Source organism: Triticum urartu, chromosome 5, assembly GCF_003073215.2.
Source record: "Triticum urartu cultivar G1812 chromosome 5, Tu2.1, whole genome shotgun sequence".
Classification (NCBI taxonomy): Eukaryota; Viridiplantae; Streptophyta; class Magnoliopsida; order Poales; family Poaceae; genus Triticum; species Triticum urartu.
The window spans coordinates 130,591,326-130,615,126 of record NC_053026.1 but is presented as its reverse complement, the minus strand read 5'-3'; positions in this window follow the sequence as shown (position 1 = coordinate 130,615,126).

Sequence of the window (23,801 nt, the reverse complement as noted above, 5' to 3'; positions counted from 1 at the left end):
TAGTTGATTTGGATCACGTGATCACTTAGATGATTAGAGGGATGTCTATATAAGTGGGAGTTCTTAAGTAATATGATTAATTGAACTTAAATTTATCATGAACTTAGTACCTGATAGTATTTTGCTTGTCTATGTTGATTGTAGATAGATGGCCCGTGCTGCTGTTCCGTTGAATTTTAATGCGTTCCTTGAGAAAGCAAAGTTGAAAGGTGATGGTAGCAATTACACGGACTGGATCCGTAACATGAGGATTATCCTCATTGCTTCACAGAAGAATTATGTCCTGGAAGCACCGTTGGGTGCCAGGCCTGCTACAGATGTTGCTGATGCGTTAAGAACGTCTAGCAGAGTAAAGCTGATGACTGCTCGATAGTTCAGTGTGCCATGCTTTACGACTTAGAACTGGGACTTCAATGATGTTTTGAACGTCATGGAGCATATGAGATGTTCCAGGAGTTGAAGTTAATATTTCAAGCAAATGCCCCGATTGAGAGATATGAAATCTCCAATAAGTTCTATAGCTGCAAGATGGAGGGGAATAGTTCTGTCAGTGAACATATACTCAAAATGTCTGGGTATCATAATCACTTGACTCAACTGGGAGTTAATCTTCCTGTTGATAGTGTCATTGATAGAGTTCTTCAATCACTGCCACCAAGCTACAAAAGCTTCGTGATGAACTATAATATGCAAGGGATGAACAAGAAAATTCTCGAGCTCTTCACAATGCTAAAGGCAGCGGAGGTAGAAATCAAGAAGGAGCATCAAGTGTTGATTGTCAACAAGACCACCAGTTTTAATAAAAAGGGCAATGGGAAGAATAAGGGGAACTTCAAGAAGAACAGCAAACAAGTTGCTGCTCAGGAGAAGAAACCCAAGTCTGGACCTAAGCCTGAGACTGAGTGCTTCTACTGCAAAAGATTGGTCACTGGAAGCGGAACTGCCCCAAGTATTTGGCGGATAAGAAGGATGGCAAGGTGAACAAAGGTATATGTGATATACATGTTATTGATGTGTACCTTACCAGAGCTCGCAGTAGCACCTGGGTATGTGATACTGGTTCTGTTGCTAATATTTGCAACTAGAAACAGGGACTACGGATTAAGCGAAGACTGGCTAAGGACGAGGTGACGATGCGCGTGGGAAATGGTTCCAATGTCGATGTGATCGCCGTTGGCACGCTACCTCTGCATCTACCTTCGGGATTAGTTTTAGACCTAAATAATTGTTATTTGGTGCTAGCGTTAAGCATGAACATTATATCTAGATCTTGTTTGATGCGAGACGGTTATTCATTTAAATCTGAGAATAATGGTTGTTCTATTTATATGAGTAATATCTTTTATGGTCATGCACCCTTGAAGAGTGGTCTATTTTTGTTGAATCTCGATAGTAATGATACACATATTCATAATGTTGAAGCCAAAAGATGCAGAGTTGATAATGATAGTGCAACTTATTTGTGGCACTGCCGTTTGGGTCATATTGATATAAAGCGCATGAAGAAACTCCATACTGATGGACTTTTGGAATCACTTGGTACTTGTGAACCATGCCTTATGGGCAAGATGACTAAAACTCCGTTCTCTGGAACTATGGAGCGAGCAACAGATTTGTTGGAAATCATACATACTGATGTATGTGGTCCGATGAATATTGAGGCTCGCGGCGGGTATCGTTATTTTCTCACCTTCACAGATGATTTGAGTAGATATGGGTATATCTACTTAATGAAACATAAGTATGAAACATTTGAAAAGTTCAAAGAATTTCAGAGTGAAGTGGAAAATCATCGTAACAAGAAAATAAAGTTTCTACGATCTGATTGTGGAGGAGAATATTTGAGTTACGAGTTTGGTCTACATTTGAAACAATGCGGAATAGTTTTGCAACTCACGCCACCCGGAACACCATAGCGTAATGGTGTGTCCAAACATCGTAATCTACTTTACTAGATATGGTGCAATCTATGATGTCTCTTACTGATTTACCGCTATCATTTTGGGGTTATGCTTTAGAGACGGCTGCATTCATGTTAAATAGGGCACCATCAAAATCCGTTGAGACGACGCCTTATGAACTATGGTTTGGCAAGAAACCAAAATTGTCGTTTCTAAAAGTTTGGGGCTGCGATGCTTATGTGAAAAAGCTTCAACTTGATAAGCTCGAACCCAAATCGGAGAAATGTGTCTTCATAGGATACCCAAAGGAGACTGTTGGGTACACCTTCTATCACAGATCCGAAGGCAAAACTTTTGTTGCTAAGAATGGATCCTTTCTAGAGAAGGAGTTTCTCTCGAAAGAAGTGAGTGGGAGGAAAGTAGAACTTGATGAGGTAACTGTACCTGCTCCCTTATTGGGAAGTAGTTCATCACAGAAACCAGTTCCTGTGACACCTACACCAATTAGTGAGGAAGCTAATGATGAGGATCATGAAACTTCATATCAAGTTACTACCGAACCTCGTAGGTCGACCAGAGTAAGATCCGCACCAGAGTGGTACGGTAATCCTGTTCTGAAGGTCATGTTTCTAGACCATGACGAACCTACGAACTATGAGGAAGCGATGATGAGCCCAGATTCCGCAAAATGGCTTGAGGCCATGAAATCCGAGATGGGATCCATGTATGAGAACAAAATGTGGACTTTGGTTGACTTGCCCGATGATCGGCAAGCCATCGATAATAAATGGATCTTTAAGAAGAAGACAAACGTGTTGGAAATATGCCCTAGAGGCAATAATAAAAGTATTATTATTATATTTCTTTGTTCATGATAATTGTCTTCATTCATGCTATAACTGTATTATCCGGAAATTGTAATACACGTGTGAATACATAGACCATAATATGTCCCTAGTAAGCCTCTAGTTGACTTGCTCGTTGATCAACAGATAGTCATGGTTTCCTGGCTATGGACATTGGATGTCATTGATAACGGGATCACATCATTAGGAGACTGGTGTGATGGACAAGACCCAATCCTAAGCATAGCATGAGATCGTGTAGTTCGTTTGCTAGAGCTTTTCCAATGTCAAGTATCTTTTCCTTTGACCATGAGATCGTGTAACTCCCGGATACCGTAGGAGTGCTTTGGGTGTACCAAACGTCACAACATAACTGGGTGACTATAAAGGTGCACTACAGGTATCTCCGAAAGTGTCTATTGGGTTGACACGGATCGAGACTGGGATTTGTCACTCCGTATGACGGAGAGGTATCACTGGGCCCACTCGGTAATGCATCATCATAATGAGCTCAAAGTGACCAAGTGTCTGGTCACGGATCATGCATTACGGTACGAGTAAAGTGACTTGCCGGTAACGAGATTGAACAAGGTATTGGGATAGCGACGATCGAATCTCGGGCAAGTAACATATCGATTGACAAAGGGAATTGCATACGGGGTTGATTGAATCCTCGACATCGTGGTTCATCTGATGAGATCATCGTGGAGCATGTGGGAGCCAACATGGGTATCCAGATCCCGCTGTTGGTTATTGACAGAGAGTCGTCTCGGTCATGTCTGCATGTCTCCCGAACCCGTAGGGTCTACACACTTAAGGTTCGGTGACGCTAGGGTTGTGAAGATATGTATATGCAGTAACCCGAATGTTGTTCGGAGTCCCAGATGAGATCCGGACGTCACGAGGAGTTCCGGAATGGTCCGGAGGTAAAGAATTATATATAGGAAGTGCTATTTCGGCCATCGGGACAAGTTTCGGGGTCACCGGTATTGTACCGGGACCACCGGAAGGGTCCCGGGGGTCCACCGGGTGGGGCCACCTATCCCGGAGGGCCCCATGGGCTGAAGTGGGAAGGGACCCAGCCCAAAGTGGGCTGGGGTGCCACTCCCCTAAGGGCCCATGCGCCTAGGGTTGGGGGAAACCCTAAAGGGGGGCGCCCCCTTGCTTGGGGGGCAAGCCCCCCACCCCTTGGCCGCCGCCCCCTAGGAGATTGGATCTCCTAGGGCTGGCTCCCCCTAGGCACCCCTATATATAGTAGGGGAGAGGGAGGACTTCAGACCTCAGCCTTTGGCACCTCCCTCTCCCCTGTTACATCTCTCTCTCTCGTAGTACAGGCGAAGCCCTGCTACTGTGACGCCCTGCATCCACCACCACGCCGTCGTGCTGCTGGATCTTCATCAACTTCTCCTTTCCCCTTGCTGGATCAAGAAGAAGGAGACGTTACGCTGACCGTACGTGTGGAACGCGGAGGTGCCGTCTGTTCGGTGCTAGGATCTTCGGTGATTTGGATCACGTCGTGTTCGACTACATCATCCCCGTTCTTTAAACGCTTCCGCTCGCGATCTACAAAGGTATGTCGATGCATCCGATTACTCGTTGCTAGATGAACTCATAGATGGATCTTGGTGAATCCGTAGGAAAATTTTTGTTTTCTGCAACGTTCCCCAACAGTGGTATCAGAGCTAGGTCTATGCGTAGTTCTCTTGCACGAGTAGAACACAATTTGTTGTGGGCATTGATGTTGTCAACTTTCTTGCCGCTACTAGTATTATCTTGCTTCAACGGTATTGTGGGATGAAGCGGCCCGGACCAACCTTACACGTACGCTTATGTGAGACCGGTTCCACCGACTAACATGCACTAGTTGCATAAGGTGGCTGGCGGGTGTCTGTCTCTCCCACTTTAGTTGGAGCGGATTCGATGAAAAGGGTCCTTATGAAGGGTAAATAGAAGTTGACAAATCACGTTGTGGCTTTCACGTAGGTAAGAAAACGTTCTTGCTAGAACCCTACTTCAGCCACGTAAAACATGCAACAACAATTAGAGGACGTCTAACTTGTTTTTGCAGCAAGTGCTTTGTGATATGATATGGCCAAAGTTGTGATGAATGATGAATGATATATATGTGATGTATGAGTTGTTCATGCTATTGTAATAGGAATCACGACTTGCATGTCGATGAGTATGACAACCGGCAGGAGCCATAGGAGTTGTCTTTATTTTTGTATGACCTGCGTGTCATTGAGAAACGCCATGTAAATTACTTTACTTTATTGCTAAACGCGTTAGCCATAGTAGTAGAAGTAATAGTTGGCGAGAAACTTCATGGAGACACAATGATGAAGATCATGATGATGGAGATCATGGTGTCATGCCGGTGACGAGATGATCATGGAGCCCCAAGATGGAGATCAAAGGAGCTGTGTGATATTGGCCATATCATGTCACTATTATTATTTGATTGCATGTGATGTTTATCATGTTTTTCATCTTGTTTGCTTAGAACGACGGTAGTAAATAAGATGATCCCTCATAATAATTTCAAGAAAGTGTTCCCCCTAACTGTGCACCGTTGCGACAGTTCGTTGTTTCGAAGCACCACGTGATGATCGGGTGTGATAGATTCTAACGTTCACATACAACGGGTGTAAGACAGATTTACACATGCAAACACTTAGGTTGACTTGACGAGCCTAGCATGTGTATAGACATGGCCTCGGAACACAGAAGACCGAAAGGTCGAGCATGAGTCGTATAGAAGATACGATCAACATGAAGATGTTCACCGACGTTGACTAGTCCGTCTCACGTGATGATCGGACACGGCCTAGTTAACTCGGATCATGTTATACTTAGATGACTAGAAGAGGGATGTCTATCTAAGTGGGAGTTCATTGAATAATTTGATTAGATGAACTTAATTATCATGAACTTAGTCTAAAATATTTACAATATGTCTTGTAGATCAAATGGCCAACGTAGTCCTCAACTTCAACGCGTTCCTAGAGAAAACCAAGCTGAAAGACGATGGCAGCAACTATACGGACTGGGTCCGGAACCTGAGGATCATCCTCATAGCTGCCAAGAAAGATTATGTCCTACAAGCACCGCTAGGTGATCCACCTGTCCCACAGAACCAAGACGTTATGAACGCTTGGCAGACACGTGCTGATGACTACTCCCTCGTTCAGTGCGGCATGCTTTACAGCTTAGAGCCGGGGCTCCAAAAGCGTTTTGAGAGACATGGAGCATATGAGATGTTCGAAGAGCTGAAAATGGTTTTCCAAGCTCATGCCCGGGTCGAGAGATATGAAATCTCCGACAAATTCTTCAGCTGTAAGATGGAGGAAAATAGTTCTGTCAGTGAGCACATACTCAAAATGTCTGGGTTGCATAACCGCTTGACTCAGCTGGGAGTTAATCTCCCGGATGACACGGTCATTGACAGAATCCTTCAGTCGCTTCCACCGAGCTACAAGAGCTTTGTGATGAACTTCAATATGCAGGGGATGGAAAAGACCATTCCTGAAGTATTTGCTATGCTGAAATCAGCAGAGGTAGAAGTCAAGAAGGAACATCAAGTGTTGATGATCAATAAAACCACTAAGTTCAAGAAGGGCAAGGGTAAAAAGAACTCCAAGAAGGACGGCAAGGAAGTTGCCGCGCCTGGCAAGAAAGCTGCCGGGAAGAAGCCAAAGAATGGACCCAAGCCCGAGACTGAGTGCTTTTATTGCAAGGGAAGTGGTCACTGGAAGCGGAACAGCCCCAAATACTTAGCGGACAAGAAGGCCGGCAAAACAAAAGGTATATGTGATATACATGTAATTGATGTGTACCTTACCAGTACTCGTAGTAGCTCTTGGGTATTTGATACCGGTGCAGTTGCTCACATTTGTAACTCAAAGCAGGAGCTGCGGAATAAGCGGAGACTGGCGAAGGACGAGGTGACGATGCGCGTCGGGAATGGTTCCAAGGTCGATGTGATCGCCATCGGCACGCTGCCTCTACATTTACCTACGGGATTAGTTTTAAACCTCAATAATTGTTATTTAGTGCCAGCTTTGAGCATGAACATTGTATCGGGATCTCGTTTAATTCGAGATGGCTACTCATTTAAATCCGAGAATAATGGTTGTTCTATTTATGTGAGAGATATGTTTTATGGTCATGCTCCTATGGTGAATGGTTTATTCTTAATGAATCTCGAGCGTAATGCTACACATATTCATAGTGTGAGTACCAAAAGATGTAAAGTTGATAATGATAGTCCCACATACTTGTGGCACTGCCGCCTTGGTCACATAGGTGTCAAACGCATGAAGAAGCTCCATGCAGATGGAATTTTAGAGTCTCTTGATTATGAATCATTTGACACGTGCAAACCATGCCTCATGGGTAAGATGGCCAAGACTCCGTTCTCAGGAACAATGGAGCGAGCAACCAACTTATTGGAAACCATACATACTGATGTGTGCGGTCCAATGAGTGTTGAGGCTCGCGGTGGCTATCGTTATGTTCTCACCCTCACTGATGATTTGAGTAGATATGGGTATATCTACTTAATGAAACACAAGTCTGAGACCTTTGAAAAGTTCAAGGAATTTCAGAGTGAGGTTGAGAATCAACGTGACAGGAAAATCAAGTTTCTACGATCGGATCATGGAGGAGAATACTTGAGTCACGAATTTGGCACACACTTAAGAAAATGTGAAATAGTTTCACAACTCACGCCGCCTGGAACACCTCAGCGTAATGGTGTGTCCGAACGTCGTAATCGCACTCTATTAGATATGGTGCGATCTATGATGTCTCTTACCGATTTACCGCTGTATTTTTGGGGTTATGCTTTAGAGACTGCCGCATTCACTTTAAATAGGGCTCCGTCGAAATCCGTTGAGACGACACCGTTTGAATTATGGTTTGGGAAGAAACCTAAGCTGTCGTTTCTAAAAGTTTGGGGATGCGATGCTTATGTCAAGAAACTTCAACCTGAAAAGCTCGAACCCAAGTCGGAAAAATGCGTCTTCATAGGATACCCTAAAGAAACGGTTGGGTATACCTTCTACCTCAGATCCGAAGGCAAGATCTTTGTTGCCAGGAATGGATCCTTTCTAGAGAAAGAGTTTCTCTCAAAAGAAGTAAGTGGGAGGAAAGTAGAACTTGATGAAGTATTACCTCTTGAACCGGAAAATGGCGCAACTCAAGAAAATGTTCCTGAGGTGCCTGCACCGACTAGAGAGGAAGTTAATGATAATGATCAAGATACTTCTGATCAAGCTCCTACTGAAATTTGAAGGTCCACAAGGACACGTTCTGCACCAGAGTGGTACGGCAACCCTGTCTTGGAAATCATGTTGTTAGACAACGGTGAACCTTCGAACTATGAAGAAGCGATGGCGGGCCCGGATTCCAACAAATGGCTAGAAGCCATGAAATCCGAGATAGGATCCATGTATGAAAACGAAGTATGGACTTTGACTGACTTGCCCGTTGAACGGCGAGCCATAGAAAATAAATGGATCTTTAAGAAGAAGACAGACGCGGATGGTAATGTGACCATCTATAAAGCTCGGCTTGTCGCTAAGGGTTATCGACAAGTTCAAGGGGTTGACTACGATGAGACTTTCTCACCGGTAGCGAAGCTGAAGTCCGTCCGAATCATGTTAGCAATTGCCGCATTCTACGATTATGAGATATGGCAAATGGACGTCAAAACGGCATTCCTTAATGGTTTCCTTAAGGAAGAACTGTATATGATGCAGCCGGAAGGTTTTGTCGATCCTAAGAATGCTGACAAGGTGTGCAAGCTCCAACGCTCGATTTATGGGCTGGTGCAAGCATCTCGGAGTTGGAACATTCGCTTTGATGAGATGATCAAAGCGTTTGGGTTTACGCAGACTTATGGAGAAGCCTGCGTTTACAAGAAAGTGAGTGGGAGCTCTGTAGCATTTCTCATATTATATGTAGATGACATACTTTTGATGGGAAATGATATAGAACTCTTGGACAGCATCAAGGCCTACTTGAATAAGAGTTTTTCAATGAAGGACCTTGGAGAAGCTGCTTATATATTAGGCATCAAGATCTATAGAGATAGATCAAGATGCCTCATAGGTCTTTCACAAAGCACATACCTTGATAAGATTTTGAAGAAGTTCAAAATGGATCAGTCCAAGAAAGGGTTCTTGCCTGTTTTGCAAGGTGTGAGATTGAGCTCGGCTCAATGCCCGACCACGGCAAAAGATAAAGAAGAGATGAGTGTCATCCCCTATGCTTCAGCCATAGGATCTATTATGTATGCCATGCTGTGTACTAGACCTGATGTAAACCTTGCCATAAGTTTGGTAGGAAGGTACCAAAGTAATCCCGGCAAGGAACACTGGACAGCGGTTAAGAATATCCTGAAGTACCTGAAAAGGACTAAGGAAATGTTTCTCGTTTATGGAGGTGACGAAGAGCTCGTCGTAAAGGGTTACGTCGAGGCTAGCTTCGACACAAATCTGGATGACTCAAAGTCACAAACCGGATACGTGTATATTTTGAATGGTGGGGCAGTAAGCTGGTGCAGTTGCAAGCAGAGCGTCGTGGCGGGATCTACATGTGAAGCGGAGTACATGGCAGCCTCGGAGGCAGCACATGAAGCAATATGGGTGAAGGAGTTCATCACCGACCTAGGAGTCATACCCAATGCGTCGGGGCCAATCAAACTCTTCTGTGACAACACTGGAGCTATTGCACTTGCCAAGGAGCCCAGGTTTCACAAGAAGACCAGGCACATCAAGCGTCGCTTCAACTCCATTCGTGAAAATATTCAAGATGGAGACATAGATATTTGTAAAGTACATACGGACCTGAATATAGCAGATCCGTTGACTAAACCTCTCCCTAGGGCAAAACATGATCAACACCAGAATTCCATGGGTGTTCGATTCATCACAATGTAACTAGATTATTGACTCTAGTGCAAGTGGGAGACTGTTGGAAATATGCCCTAGAGGCAATAATAAAAGTATTATTATTATATTTCTTTGTTCATGATAATTGTCTTCATTCATGCTATAACTGTATTATCCGGAAATCGTAATACACGTGTGAATACATAGACCATAATATGTCCCTAGTAAGCCTCTAGTTGACTAGATCGTTGATCAACAGATAGTCATGGTTTCCTGGCTATGGACATTGGATGTCATTGATAACGGGATCACATCATTAGGAGAATGGTGTGATGGACAAGACCCAATCCTAAGCATAGCATGAGATCGTGTAGTTCATTTGCTAGAGCTTTTCCAATGTCAAGTATCTTTTCCTTTGACCATGAGATCGTGTAACTCCCGGATACCGTAGGAGTGCTTTGGGTGTACCAAACGTCACAACGTAACTGGGTGACTATAAAGGTGCACTACAGGTATCTCCGAAAGTGTCTGTTGGGTTGACACGGATCGAGACTGGGATTTGTCACTCCGTATGACGGAGAGGTATCACTGGGCCCACTCGGTAATGCATCATCATAATGAGCTCAAAGTGACCAAGTGTCTAGTCACGGATCATGCATTACGGTACGAGTAAAGTGACTTGCTGGTAACGAGATTGACCAAGGTATTGGGATAGCGACGATCTAATCTCGGGCAAGTAACATATCGATTGACAAAGGGAATTGCATACGGGGTTGATTGAATCCTCGACATCGTGGTTCATCCGATGAGATCATCGTGGAGCATGTGGGAGCCAACATGGGTATCCAGATCCCGCTGTTGGTTATTGACGGAGAGTCGTCTCGGTCATGTCTGCATGTCTCCCGAACCCGTAGGGTCTACACACTTAAGGTTCGGTGACGCTAGGGTTGTGAAGATATGTATATGCAGTAACCCGAATGTTGTTCGGAGTCCCGGATGAGATCCCAGGCATCACGAGGAGTTCCGGAATGGTCCGGAGGTAAAGAATTATATATAGGAAGTGCTATTTCGGCCATCGGGACAAGTTTCGGGGTCACCGGTATTGTACTGGGACCACCGGAAGGGTCCCGGGGGTCCACCGGGTGGGGCCACCTATCCCGGAGGGCCCCATGGGCTGAAGTGGGAAGGGACCCAGCCCAAAGTGGGCTGGGGCGCCACTCCCCTAAGGGCCCATGCGCCTAGGGTTGGGGGAAACCCTAAAGGGGGGCGCCCCCTTGCTTGGGGGGCAAGCCCCCCACCCCTTGGCCGCCGCCCCCTAGGAGATTGGATCTCCTAGGGCTGCCCCCCCTAGGCACCCCTATATATAGTGAGGGAGAGGGAGGACTTCAGACCTCAGCCTTTGGCGCCTCCCTCTCCCCTGTTACATCTCTCTCTCGTAGTATAGGCGAAGCCCTGCTACTGTGACGCCCTGCATCCACCACCACGCCGTCGTGCTGCTGGATCTTCATCAACTTCTCCTTTCCCCTTGCTGGATCAAGAAGAAGGAGACGTTACGCTGACCATACGTGTGTTGAACGCGGAGGTGCCGTCCATTCAGTGCTAGGATCTCCGGTGATTTGGATCACGTCGTGTTCGACTACATCATCCCCGTTCTTTGAATGCTTCTGCTCGCGATCTACAAAGGTATGTCGATGCATCCGATTACTCGTTGCTAGATGAACTCATAGATGGATCTTGGTGAAGCCGTAGGAAAATTTTTGTTTTCTGCAACGTTCCCCAACAAAACGTTGATGGTAATATTACTGTCTACAAAGCTCGACTTGTTGCAAAAGGTTTTCGACAAGTTCAAGGAGTTGACTACGATGAGACCTTCTCACCCATAGCGATGCTTAAGTCTGTCTGAATCATGTTAGCTATTGCCGCATTTTATGATTATGAAATTTGGCAAATGGATGTAAAGACTGCATTCCTGAATGGATTTCTGGAAGAAGAGTTGTATATGATGCAACCTGAAGGTTTTATTGATCCAAAAGGTGCTAACAAAGTGTGCAAGATCCAGCGATCCATTTATGGACTGGTGCAAGCCTCTCGGAGTTGGAATAAACGTTTTGATAGTGTGATCAAAGCATATGGTGTGATACAGACTTTTGGAGAAGCCTGCATTTACAAGAAAGTAAGTGGGAGCTCTGTAGCATTTCTAATATTATATGTGGATGACATATTGTTGATTGTAAATGATATAGAATTTCTAGATAGCATAAAAGGATACTTGAATAAAAGTTTTTCAATGAACGACCTTGGTGAAGCTACTTACATATTGGGCATCAAGATCTATAGAGATAGATCAAGACGCTTAATTGGACTTTCACAAAGCACATACCTTGACAAAGTTCTGAAGAAGTTCAAAATGGATCAGGCAAAGAAAGGGTTCTTGTTTGTTGGAGATTGAAGGAAATATGCCCTAGAGGCAATAATAAAGTTATTATTTATTTCCTTATATCATGATAAATGTTTATTATTCATGCTAGAATTGTATTAACCGGAAACATAATACATGTGTGAATACATAGACAAACAGAGTGTCACTAGTATGCCTCTACTTGACTAGCTCGTTGATCAAAGATGGTTATGTTTCCTAGCCATAGACATGAGTTGTCATTTGATTAACAGGATCACATCATTAGGAAAATGATGTGATTGACTTGACCCATTCCGTTAGCTTAGCACTTGATAATTTTAGTATGTTGCTATTGCTTTCTTCATGACTTATACATGTTCATATGACTATGAGATTATGCAACTCCCGTTTACCGGAGGAACACTTTGTGTGCTACCAAATGTCACAACGTAACTGGGTGATTATAAAGGTGCTCTATAGGTGTCTCCGAAGGTACTTGTTGAGTTGGTGTATTTCGAGATTAGGATTTGTCACTCCGATTGTCGGAGAGGTATCTCTGGGCCCTCTCGGTAATGCACATCACTATAAGCCTTGCAAGCATTGTAACTAATGAGTTAGTTGTGGGATGATGCATTACAGAACGAGTAAAGGGACTTGACGGTAACGAGATTGAACTAGGTATTGAGATACCGACGATCAAATCTCGGGCAAGTAACATACTGATGACAAAGGTGTCAGCGTTCTGGGAACGGGGGTCCCCAGACTTGCCTGCCTGCGGCCCACGGCGTGGCTGGCTGGCAGGTTCGTACGGCCCATCTTCATCGGCAAGACATTCAAGACCCTTGCGAGGGGCCAAGCCTCGCGGGGCGGACGAAGCAAGACCTCCTCAAGAGCGGCCTCGCCAGGCAGGCTCAGGAGGGGCGGAGAGATCAAGGCAAGGCAAACCTCACGAGGCTCCTCGTGATGTGAGCCATGACGATCGAGGCCAGGCGGGCGCCGGCGCACGCAGCGTCCTTGTTTCCTCTTTGGTGCTAAGGGGGCAAGCGTAGGCGCAGAGTACCAAGGCATCAAGCAAAGATTTCCATATTGGTGCAACGAGACCAGGACCAGAAGGACAACAAGACGGAGGTCACCATGGAGCCCAAGACGACGTCATCACCAGAGCCTTTTACAGGCGAAGACCACCTTTTGTCAGGATAGCTTGTACTAGCTGTCCCCTTTCGAATTGGCCGTTGTTGGCTCCCTTCCCGCTCAATATTTGGGGAGAGGACAAGGGCCTATATAAGTAGAACTAGCCACCACCATGAGGGGCAGGGGATCGACACCATCACAAGCCGGCAGCTGATTCCGATCCTCACACACACAAACTCACCAAACACAAGAACACCTCGACCTCAGGAGGCTGTTCTTCCTCTTGTACTGTTCATCATTAGCCCAAGAGGCAGTTGTAACGCCCCGAGACTGATGTGCCAGGTGTCTTCCAGTTATTCGTTGTTGTTGCCTTGTCATTTGCTTGCGTGTTGCATCTTATCATGTCATCATCGCATTGCATCCGCATGTTTTCAAAACTTGCATCCGTCCCGGTCTCCCCGTTCCTTCCATTGTCCATTCTGAGCCCACACACACTTGCACGCGCCCACGGCATGTCCGAAATATTATTTTATAAGTGGACAGAAAATGTTCTCGGAATGGCTTGAAAGTGGGCATGCGGTGTTGTTATGTTGTTAGTAGGTCGCCTGCCAAGTTTCATTGCATTCGGAGTTCGTTTGATGCTCCAACGGATAACTATAGCGGCAGTATAGTCAGTCAAATCGTCGGATGTTTTAGGTATCCGAAAACTGCTACTGGGATTTCCCTTTCTTTCCTCCCTAGACCGTCTACACAATACACTACTCACTACCAGGCCCTACCTAACCTCTCTTGTCAGCCCGCGACCCTCCTCACGCGCGCGCCCAAAAGCTGTCCCGGACACGACCCGGGCAGTCGTCACCGTTGGATCCGGATCATCCCCAAATATCTACAAAACATCTCCGTTTTTTTATTTGGACTCCCTAGCTGTTTATTCGCGATCGTCCGATTGTGATCGGAGGGATGAGGTAGCCCCTAACCTAAATTCATATGTATATATATCGTCCAACCCTAGACCCTAGGGAGATGTCCCATCGCGCCGCCACCCGCTCAATCCCCATCAGGATCACCCACAGCCAACCACCATCCTCCCGTGCCTCCCTCGTTTTCCGTCGCCGCCCAACCACAGCAAAGCGCGTTTGGATCCCCTCCCTCTCGAGCACTTCCATGGAGCCAAGCTCCCGTGCCTCCGGTTCGTCCTTGCCCATGCCCCTCGTCCTCTCTTTCCCACTTTCTCTCTCTAACCTCTCTGTCTCTCTCACCCTGTTCAAGCAGGAGCCCCGCCGCCCTTGACCCGTCTCCGTCCGGCCGACAACGAGCAGTAGCTCACCGGAGTTGAGCTCCACCGGAACCGCCACCCCAGTTCTGCCGCCGTCTGCCCGCTCCTCGCCGGAGTTCCTTCCAGTGCCTCGCCTCCCACAGCCGTCCTCGTCCACGCCCTCAAGGCATCGAGCAAGAACCTCGCCGCCCGGACCTGCTTCCTCTGCCTCGCCCAAAGCCGCGTCCTCGCCGGGAACCACGACCTCCGCCTCGGATCCGTCGGCTTCGTCCCGTTCTAGGTCTTCCCCGCCTCAAGCTGCGTCGCCCTCGCCGGAGAACGCGCCAATTCCGCCGCCGTCGTTCTGCTTCATGAGGACAAGGACGCGTCGCCCGCGGGAGCCCTCCTCTGCTTCTCCTTTGCCGGAATCGCGCCAAGTCCGGCGTCCCTGCTTCCCTGAGGCCCGCGTCGCCGGCTCTCGTTGCCTCAGCCTCGGATCCGTCCATCTTCTCCGCTCCCCGCTTCTCCGTGCCGTTACCTCGCCAAGCCACCAAGTCCCTCGCCGCGCTGCATCTTGTTTGCAGCGAGCGGGAGTTGCAGTCGCTGCAGGTCGCTCCGTTGACTAGGCCTCCTCTGCCCTGAACACGTCAACCGGTCGGGCCAGCCGAACCCGCTCGATCCTGCTGGCTCGCACGAACCGGTCTGGCCCGATCCATCCCAACCGGCCACGACCCCTGCCCGTCTTCAGCAGGCCCATTAGGCCCAGGGTGAGCGTCCTCATGCTATCCATCGCCCTGGACGAGATATTCTCTCTTGTGCATGCTCTTGTGCAGCCCAGTTCATCCCAGATTCAGCCCAGTGCATGTTTTTTTCCTGTCTGCGAATTTATCTTTTATTCCAGAGAGAGCAGTTTTGCAGGAAACCCCCCAAGATTCATGCATTTAATAACTCACAAACCGTGCATCACATGTAAAAACTTAATATATGAAACTTGCTTAGAATTTTGTCTAGATTCATAATATCCAACTTTCATGCATGTTTAAAATGTTTAAACTGATGTTTGCTTATATTTTGCTTATTGCCATGCTAAAATGATTTAATTCATAACTAATTAACCGTAGCTCGGTTTTAAATAAACTTTATATGTAAATGGGGTAGAAAAATGCCTAGTTTAACATGGTGCACTTTTCTTGCATGTTTAACAATTATAAAAGATGCTTTAGGGCAGAACAGTACCAAATCTAATATATGCATATGGGGATTTACCGGAATTTTTGTTCGTTGTTCCGGCTTTATTTAAACTTGCCTAGATGGGTAGTTTTCATTAGCTTCACCCATTGCCATGCTAAAAACATTTAATATTGTTGGGTACATAAACGAGAGAGAACTAAACAATTGACGTGGTGTTTCGTCAATATGCAACGGAGTTGCATATTGAGCTCCACTTAATTTGTAGGATTGCTTGTGCACTTTGCCATGCCATGCTTCTTTAAACCGGACATGCATCATACTTGGTTGTGCATCATGCCATGTTGATGTGATGGTTGTTTACTATGTTGTTTGCTTATTTCTGGTGTTGCTTCTTCGGGTTAGTTCCGATAACGTCGCGTTTGTGAGGATCCGTTCGACTACGTTCGTTTGTCTTCTTCATGGACTCGTTCTTCTTCCTTGCGGGATCTCAGGCAAGATGACCATACCCTCGAAATCACTTCTATCTTTTCTTGCTAGTTGTTTGCTCTTTTAATATGTCGCAATACCTACCACTTGCTTTATCATGCCTCCCATATTTCCATGTCAAGCCTCTAACCCACCATTCCTAGCAAACCGTTGTTTGGCTATGTTACCGCTTTGCTCAGCCCCTCTTATAGCATTGCTAGTTGCAGGTGAAGCTGAAGTTTGTTCCATGTTGGTACATGGATATGTTGGGATATCACAGTATCTCTTATTTTTAATTAATGCATCTATATACTTGGTAAAGGGTGGAAGGCTCGGCCTTATGCCTGGTGTTTTGTTCCACTCTTGCCGCCCTAGTTTCCGTCATACCGGTGTTATGTTCCTTGATTTTGCGTTCCTTACACGGTTGGGTGTTATGGGAACCCCTTGACAGTTCGCTTTGAATAAAACTCCTCCAGCAAGGCCCAACCTTGGTTTTTACCATTTGCCTCATCACCACCTACTTTTCCCTTGGGAGTCACGCTCTCGAGGGTCATCTTTATTTTAACCCCCCGGGCCAGTGCTTGTCTAAGTGTTGGTCTGAACCTGTCAGCCGCCGGTGGCCACCAGGGGCAACTCTGGGTTGGTCTACCGGAATCTTGGACAATCCGGTGTTGCCCAGAGAACGAGATATGTGCAGCTCCTATCGGGATGTCAGTGCATCGGGCGGTCTTGCTGGTCTTGTTTTGCCATTGTCGAAATGTCTTGTAACCGGGATTTCGAGACTGATCGGGTCTTCCCGGGAGAAGGAATATCCTTCAATGACCGTGAGGGCTTGTGATGGGCTAAGTTGGGACACCCAGCAACGTTTGAACTTTCGAAAGCCGTGCCTGCAGTTATGGGTAGATGGGAATTTGTTAATGTCCGGTTGTAGAGAACTTGACACTTAACTTAATTAAAATGCATCAACCGCGTGTGTAGCCGTGATGGTCTCTTCTCGGTGGAGTTCGGGAAGTGAACACAGTTCTCGTGTTATGCTTGAACGTAAGTAGTTTCAGGATCACTTCTTGATCACTTCTAGTTCACAACCGTGCGTTGCCTCTCTCATCGCTCTATTTTGTGTAAGTTAGCCACCATATATGCTAGTGCTTGCTGCAGTTCCGCCTTACTACCCTTTCCTACCCATAAGCTTAAATAGTCTTGATCTCGCAGGTGTGAGATTGCTGAGTCCTCGTGACTCACAGATACTTCCAAACAGTTGCAGGTGCCGATGATACCAGTGCAGGTGGCGCAACCCAGCTCAAGTGGGAGCTCGATGAAGATCTTGGTCGTTGTTTTGTTTTGTTTCCTCGTGATCAGTAGTGGAGCCCAGTTGGGACGATCGAGGATCTAGCATTTGGGGTTGTCTTCTTTTATTTTGGTTCCGTAGTCGGACCTTGATTGTTTTCTGGATGATGTATGTTTAACTTGTATTTGTGTGAAGTGGCGATTGTAAGCCAACTCTTTATCCCTTTCTTATTCAGTACATGGGATGTGTAAAGATTACCCCTCTTGCGACATGCCTACCATGTGGCTATGCCTCTAAGTCGTGCCCCGACACGTGGGAGATATAGCCGCATTGTGGGTGTTACAGCAATCCACCACCACCACACTGGAGTAGGGTATTACACCACAATGGTGGCCTAAACCAGTATAAATCTTGTGTCTTTCTGTGTTGAGAGTTCGTCGTGTTCGTCTGCAAGATCTTAGAGAGCTAGGGCGTGTATCGATAGGGAGAAAATCTTCGCGCGCACCCCAGTGTTCGAATCTCAAGGGTCTGCCGGAACCCCAGATCCGACATTTGGCGCACCAGGTAGGGGTGCGCTGAAGCCTCTATCCATCGCTCTGCGCTCCGTTGCTCCGTCGTCTTCATGGCAGACGCGCGCCGCGCTCGTGCTGAGTGCCGGGCTGCCCTCGCAGCCCACGTCGCTCGGACGGCTCCTGTCGGCGGGCCACCTCACCGCTCCCCGTCGCCCGCCACCAATGCCGCCACCGGCCCGGCGGGGAATGAGCAGCAAGCATCCTCGCTGCACCCATCGGTGGGGCGGGACGGCCGCACCGCCACTCCATCGCTGACCCCGGCCGGCTCTTCTTCCCATGCACGTCGCCCTCCCATGGACACACGGCCGCGCTCCTCATAGCGCACGAGCTCCTGCGCTACAGCCCAGTCGACGACCTCTACGAGGACTGGCTCGACCGCATCGCCGAGCTTGTCCGCGCCGCTGGGGGCTCTCCTGCGCCGTCCCTCTCTCCGCCTCGCCCTCCGCCAGCTACGGGCGACGTAGCTCACGGAGCACCTCCACCACCTCAGCCCCAAGACGGCGCCCTGGCGCCAAGACGCGCGGCTCTGCAACCCGTCCCGCACCTGCGCGTGAAGAGAGAAGCTGTCAAGAAGTCCCTCGACCGCAACAAAACGCTCCGCCGCTCCTCGCGCCACCGCGCCAGGACCGGATGTTGTGGCAAGTCCGTGCGCCACCTACAGCGGCAGGGCCCGGACCCCATCAAGACCAAGCTCCACCCCTAAGGCAGGTCCCAGTGACCATGGCTGGCTGCCGCGCCTTCACCCCCGAGATGCGCAGTGTCGCCTGGCCGGGCAAGTTCAAGCCGGATCTGCCTCCTCGCTATGACGGCAACCCTGACCCAGAGGAGTTCCTGCAGCTCTATGAGCTGAGCATCGAAGCGGCCAACGGCGATGAGAAGGTCATGGCGAACTGGTTTCCCATGGCTCTCAAGGAAGGCGCTCACTCCTGGCTCCCGAACCTACCGCCGGGCTCGATCTCCTCCTGGGACGAAATGCGCACCCGCTTCATTGCCAACTTCCAAGGCACTCGCGACTGCCCCCGGTCGCGGGCGACCTGCACCGCATCGAGAAGCAACTAGGAGAGACCCTGCAGAAGTACATTCAGCGCTTCAACAACGCACATATCAAGATCCCCAAGGTGACCGACGAGGCCATCATCTCTGCGTTCTCTGATGGCGTCCGCGATGTCAAGATGAAGGAAGAGCTCGCTATCCATGAAGAGCTGTGCACAACCCTGGAGCTGTTCAACATCGCGACCAAGTGTGCAAGAGCTGAGGAGGGGCGCCTCTCCCTCCTCGAGCTCCCTGCTGCAGACTCGGAGGAGAAGAAAGCCAAGGCCAAGGACGTGAAGTGCAAGGGAGCAGCCGTACTCGCGACGGAACTAGACACCAAGCGTGGCAGAGACCAACCAGAGTCGTCCAAGAGCAGCCGTCTGTTCTGCGCCTTCCATAACCTGAGCACCCACAATAACCTGAGCATGGTAACCGGGGCTACAGCCGAGGAGGAGGACGCGGTGGCGGGCGCTGGGACGACCGTGGCCCGCGTCAGGAGTGGCGCAACCGGCCTCGTGAGGATCGTTTGTAGGATCAGCTCACGAGGGCGCCTGGAGAGATCAGCCTCGTGAGGATCGCCCTCAAGGCAATGCTGGACTCCCTCCGTTGCTACCGCCACCAAGAAGGAATGACGAACACCATCAGGACGAGGGGGCTGGGGGCTTCCAGGAACCGCGTGCCATCGCCTGCATCTTGGGCGGAGCCCAGGCCTCAGCCTCGCAGCGTATCTTCAAGCAGTTTGCTCGCGAAGTGAATGCAGTCCTCCCCAAGCTTGAAGCCACACGCCCGCTCAGGTGGTCCCAGTGCCCCATCACGTTCAGCTCGGCATATCAGCTGGCGTCCTCCCGATGCTTTGCTCCCCAGTCATCAGCAACGTGCAAGTTACCAAGACCCTCATCAATGGCGGCGCATGGCTCAGCGTCCTATCCGTCGACATGTTCGACAGCCTCCAAGTGCCTTATGACCAGCTCCAGCCTACCAAGCCTTTCTCAGTAGTGACCGGCGGTTCCACCACACCGATAGGGCAGCTTCACCTCCCTGTCACCTTCGGCACGCGCAACAACTACCGCACCGAGCTCATCGACTTCGACGTCGCGCACATCCGCCTGTCATACAACGCCATCCTCAGGTACCCAGCCCTGGCCAAGTTCATGGCGGTGACCCATCATGGCTACAATGCCCTCAAGATGCCGAGAAGCAACATGATCATCACGGTCCCATGTGAATAAAGAGATGCGATGTGCTCTCTCGAGCGTGCCTTCCAAGCTGCAGCAATCGACGACCCCGACAGCAGGAGCGAGGGCCCTCATGAGGCCATCCCCAAGAAGAAGAAGAAGCTGCGCCGTGCAGGACCTCAGGAGGGTGGCGTCGCAGCCAAAGCCTCGTCAGGATCAGGGCCCGTTCCAGGGGCGCCTCCCTCCATCGCATAGGAAGGCGCGCCCGGCGCCCTTCTCGGGCAGGGCTCGGGGGCTTTCTTCTGGAAGGCCTCAGACCTTGCCGACATCACGAGGGAGGCACTCGGGCACCACTTGGAGGCATGCTTCACGGCGTGTTTCCCTCAGGAGGGCATAGGGCAAGGACCGCCCACCGTTCAGGAGTTCATCACCAAGATCACCCAGGAGCTGCAAGACCCAAGGGCCATGCGTGGCGATTGCCGCTCACAAGGCGCAGCTTTCCATCCAGGCGAGGATGCCGGGCTGCGCGTCTGCGTCAATGTTCCAGGGCTCAACAGGGTCGCTTCTCAGGAGCTCTTCTGGCCTTCGCGTGTGGGACGCTGCGAGGGCCCACCGCACAGCTACGTTCGCATGCCCTTTGGCCTGCTGAGCGTATCGGCCGCCTACTAGCGCATCCTGCGTCGCCTCCTGGCGTCTCAGGAGGCCAGGCACCACGCCGTCCGGATGGAGATGGAGACGGTCCTCAAGGAACCACGTGAGTCCCCAGAGCCTCCTGAGGCTCAGGGCCCTAGTGGCTCATGAGGAGCAACCCTTTCGCCGTGCGCCTTCAGCTGCCTCAACTCTCCTTCGCCAACATAACGAGGTGACATCTTTTCAAGTTCATTCAGTTGGGAGCACCCCTCGGGCTGCATCATTCCCAGGCCGCGTGGGTCCGTTCTTGTGGCATGTACCCCTTTTATTTATGTCTTTAGGTTACCTTGTTGGGAGCGCCCCTCGGGCTGCATCATTCCCAAGCTGCTCGGGCCTGACCCAGTGGCACGTATCCCCCATGCATTACTTAAGCATGTTGCTCTTATGATTGATCTACCTGTGATTGCTACCTGCTCAATCATCGCCTCCCACGGGGCCTCCTCACGCTGGCACGGCGCTGGTGCATGGGTCCGTCCCTGCCACGTCGAAAAACCTGAGCGGTCGAGCTCTGGCTCGCAGCACGCCCCACACACGTCACCTCACCATGCCCTGAGTGCCTTCACCTCCTCATGAAGCAACTAGTGGCAGGCTGGCAACCATAATGGCAGATCGTGTTCTTCCTTGTGCTGGCTCACAGGAACCTCGCGAGGGTAATGCTAGGTGGCACCACGAGCTCCCACCTCTTCCGAGCAATCCGCTTGCACATTAAAAGGGGGGCTCCTGAGCATCGCGACTCGGGGGATCTTACTGGCTATCCAGACCTCACCCCCTGGCCTTGACCACGGCACGCAACCTGGCATACTAGCGACGGCTGAGCTCGCTCGAGGGCCGGGACCTGAGGATGTAGAGCACGAAGGAGAGCATTGAAAGGGGGAGGACTCATATGTGCCTGGCCTAGCTACGCTGCGGATGTCCGCGCACAGGTCTGGCGCATCACGAATAATCGACCCCGGACCGCCAAGATAAGTCACGAGCTCGGATCAACCAGTCGTTGGAACCTAATCAGACACGCTCGCCGCAGCTCTGTTGTGGCAATGTCGCCTCCCTCTCTTATCTTACCACGGCTGCTTGAGCGCTAAAGGGGACCTCCTGAGCATCGCGCCTCAGGGGCTCTTACTGGACCTCGGGCCGCTCACCTCCTGGCCTTGACCACGACACGCGACTTGGCATACCAGCGACGGCTGAAGCCTGCCTAGGGACCGGGACCTGTCAGCGTAGAGCAACAAGCTGTCACGAGGTTGGAAAGGGAAGACTGAGCCTAAACAGGACTAGCGCTAACAAGGCTTCCATAATTAAGATAATGGCAACAGAAGGCATTGCAGATTCTTTACATGCCCCCACAGGGTACTTCTTGATTCCTCGTAGGGAACAAAAGACAAGAACTTAGGAGAATCCTATCTACACACCCCCGCGATGCGCACGCCCATGCTCGTCGTTCCTTCCTCTCGAGCCACCGGCTTGGGCATACAAGGGCAATGGATATCCAGGAGGAGGCCGCTCGCACCAAGGCCTCGTCACCACCTGCAACTTCACGGCGTCCCGGCGGTGGACCGATCTCTTCTTCGGTGGAAGCAGCGCCGACACGTCAAGGGGAATCTTCCCCTTTTTCTTAGCCGAAAACCTGCGGATCGACGCTATTGAAGTGGCTGCTAACAGATGAGCAGAGGAGGAAGAAGCAGGCGGAATGGAAGAGAAGGACGATGGGGGCTCTACCCCTCCCCATTTATAGCAGAGGAAGGCCAACCAACACCCTCATGATCACAGGTAATGATGGTTTTCCTTGCATGTCGCAGGGACTTGTCAAGTCTAGCAGTTGCCAAGGCAGCGTGGGGAAGCGGAGACGCCCACGTCCAATCAACCGCCACGCGTCAGCCGAGGCGCATGCTTTTGAAGGAAATATGCCCTAGAGGCAATAATAAAGTTATTATTTATTTCCTTATATCATGATAAATGTTTATTATTCATGCTAGAATTGTATTAACCGGAAACATAATACATGTGTGAATACATAGACAAACAGAGTGTCACTAGTATGCCTCTACTAGACTAGCTCGTTAATCAAAGATGGTTACGTTTCCTAACCATGAACAAAGAGTTGTTATTTGATTAACGGGATCACATCATTAGGTGAATGATCTGATTGACATGACCCATTCCATTAGCTTAGCACCTGATCGTTTAGTATGTTGCTATTGCTTTCTTCATGACTTATACATGTTCCTATGACTATGAGATTATGCAACTCCCGTTTATCGGAGGAACACTTTGTGTGCTACCAAACGTCACAACATAACTGGGTGATTATAAAGGTGCTCTACAGGTGTCTCCAAAGGTACATGTTGGGTTGGCGTATTTCGAGATTAGGATTTGTCACTCCGATTGTCGGAGAGGTATCTCTGGGCCCTCTCGGTAATGCACATCACATAAGCCTTGCAAGCATTGCAACTAATGAGTTAGTTGTGAGATGATGTATTACGGAACGAGTAAAGAGACTTGCCGGTAACGAGATTGAACTAGGTATTGAGATACCGACGATCGAATCTCGGGCAAGTAACATACCGATGACAAAGGGAACAACATATGTTGTTATGCGGTCTGACCGATAAAGATCTTCATAGAATATGTGGGAGCCAATATGAGCATCCAGGTTCTGCTATTGGTTATTGACTGGAGACGTGTCTCGGTCATGTCTACATTGTTCTCGAACCCGTAGGGTCCGCACGCTTAAGGTTTCGATGACAGTTATATTATGAGTTTATGAGTTTTGATGTACCGAAGTTAGTTCGGAGTCCCGGATGTGATCACGGACATGATGAGGAGTCTCGAAATGGTCGAGACATAAAGATTGATATATTGGACGGCTATATTCGGACACCGGAAGTGTTCCGGGTGATTTCGGAGAAAACCAGAGAGCCGGAGGGTTACCGAAACCCCCCGGGAGAAGTAATGGGCCATATGGGCCTTA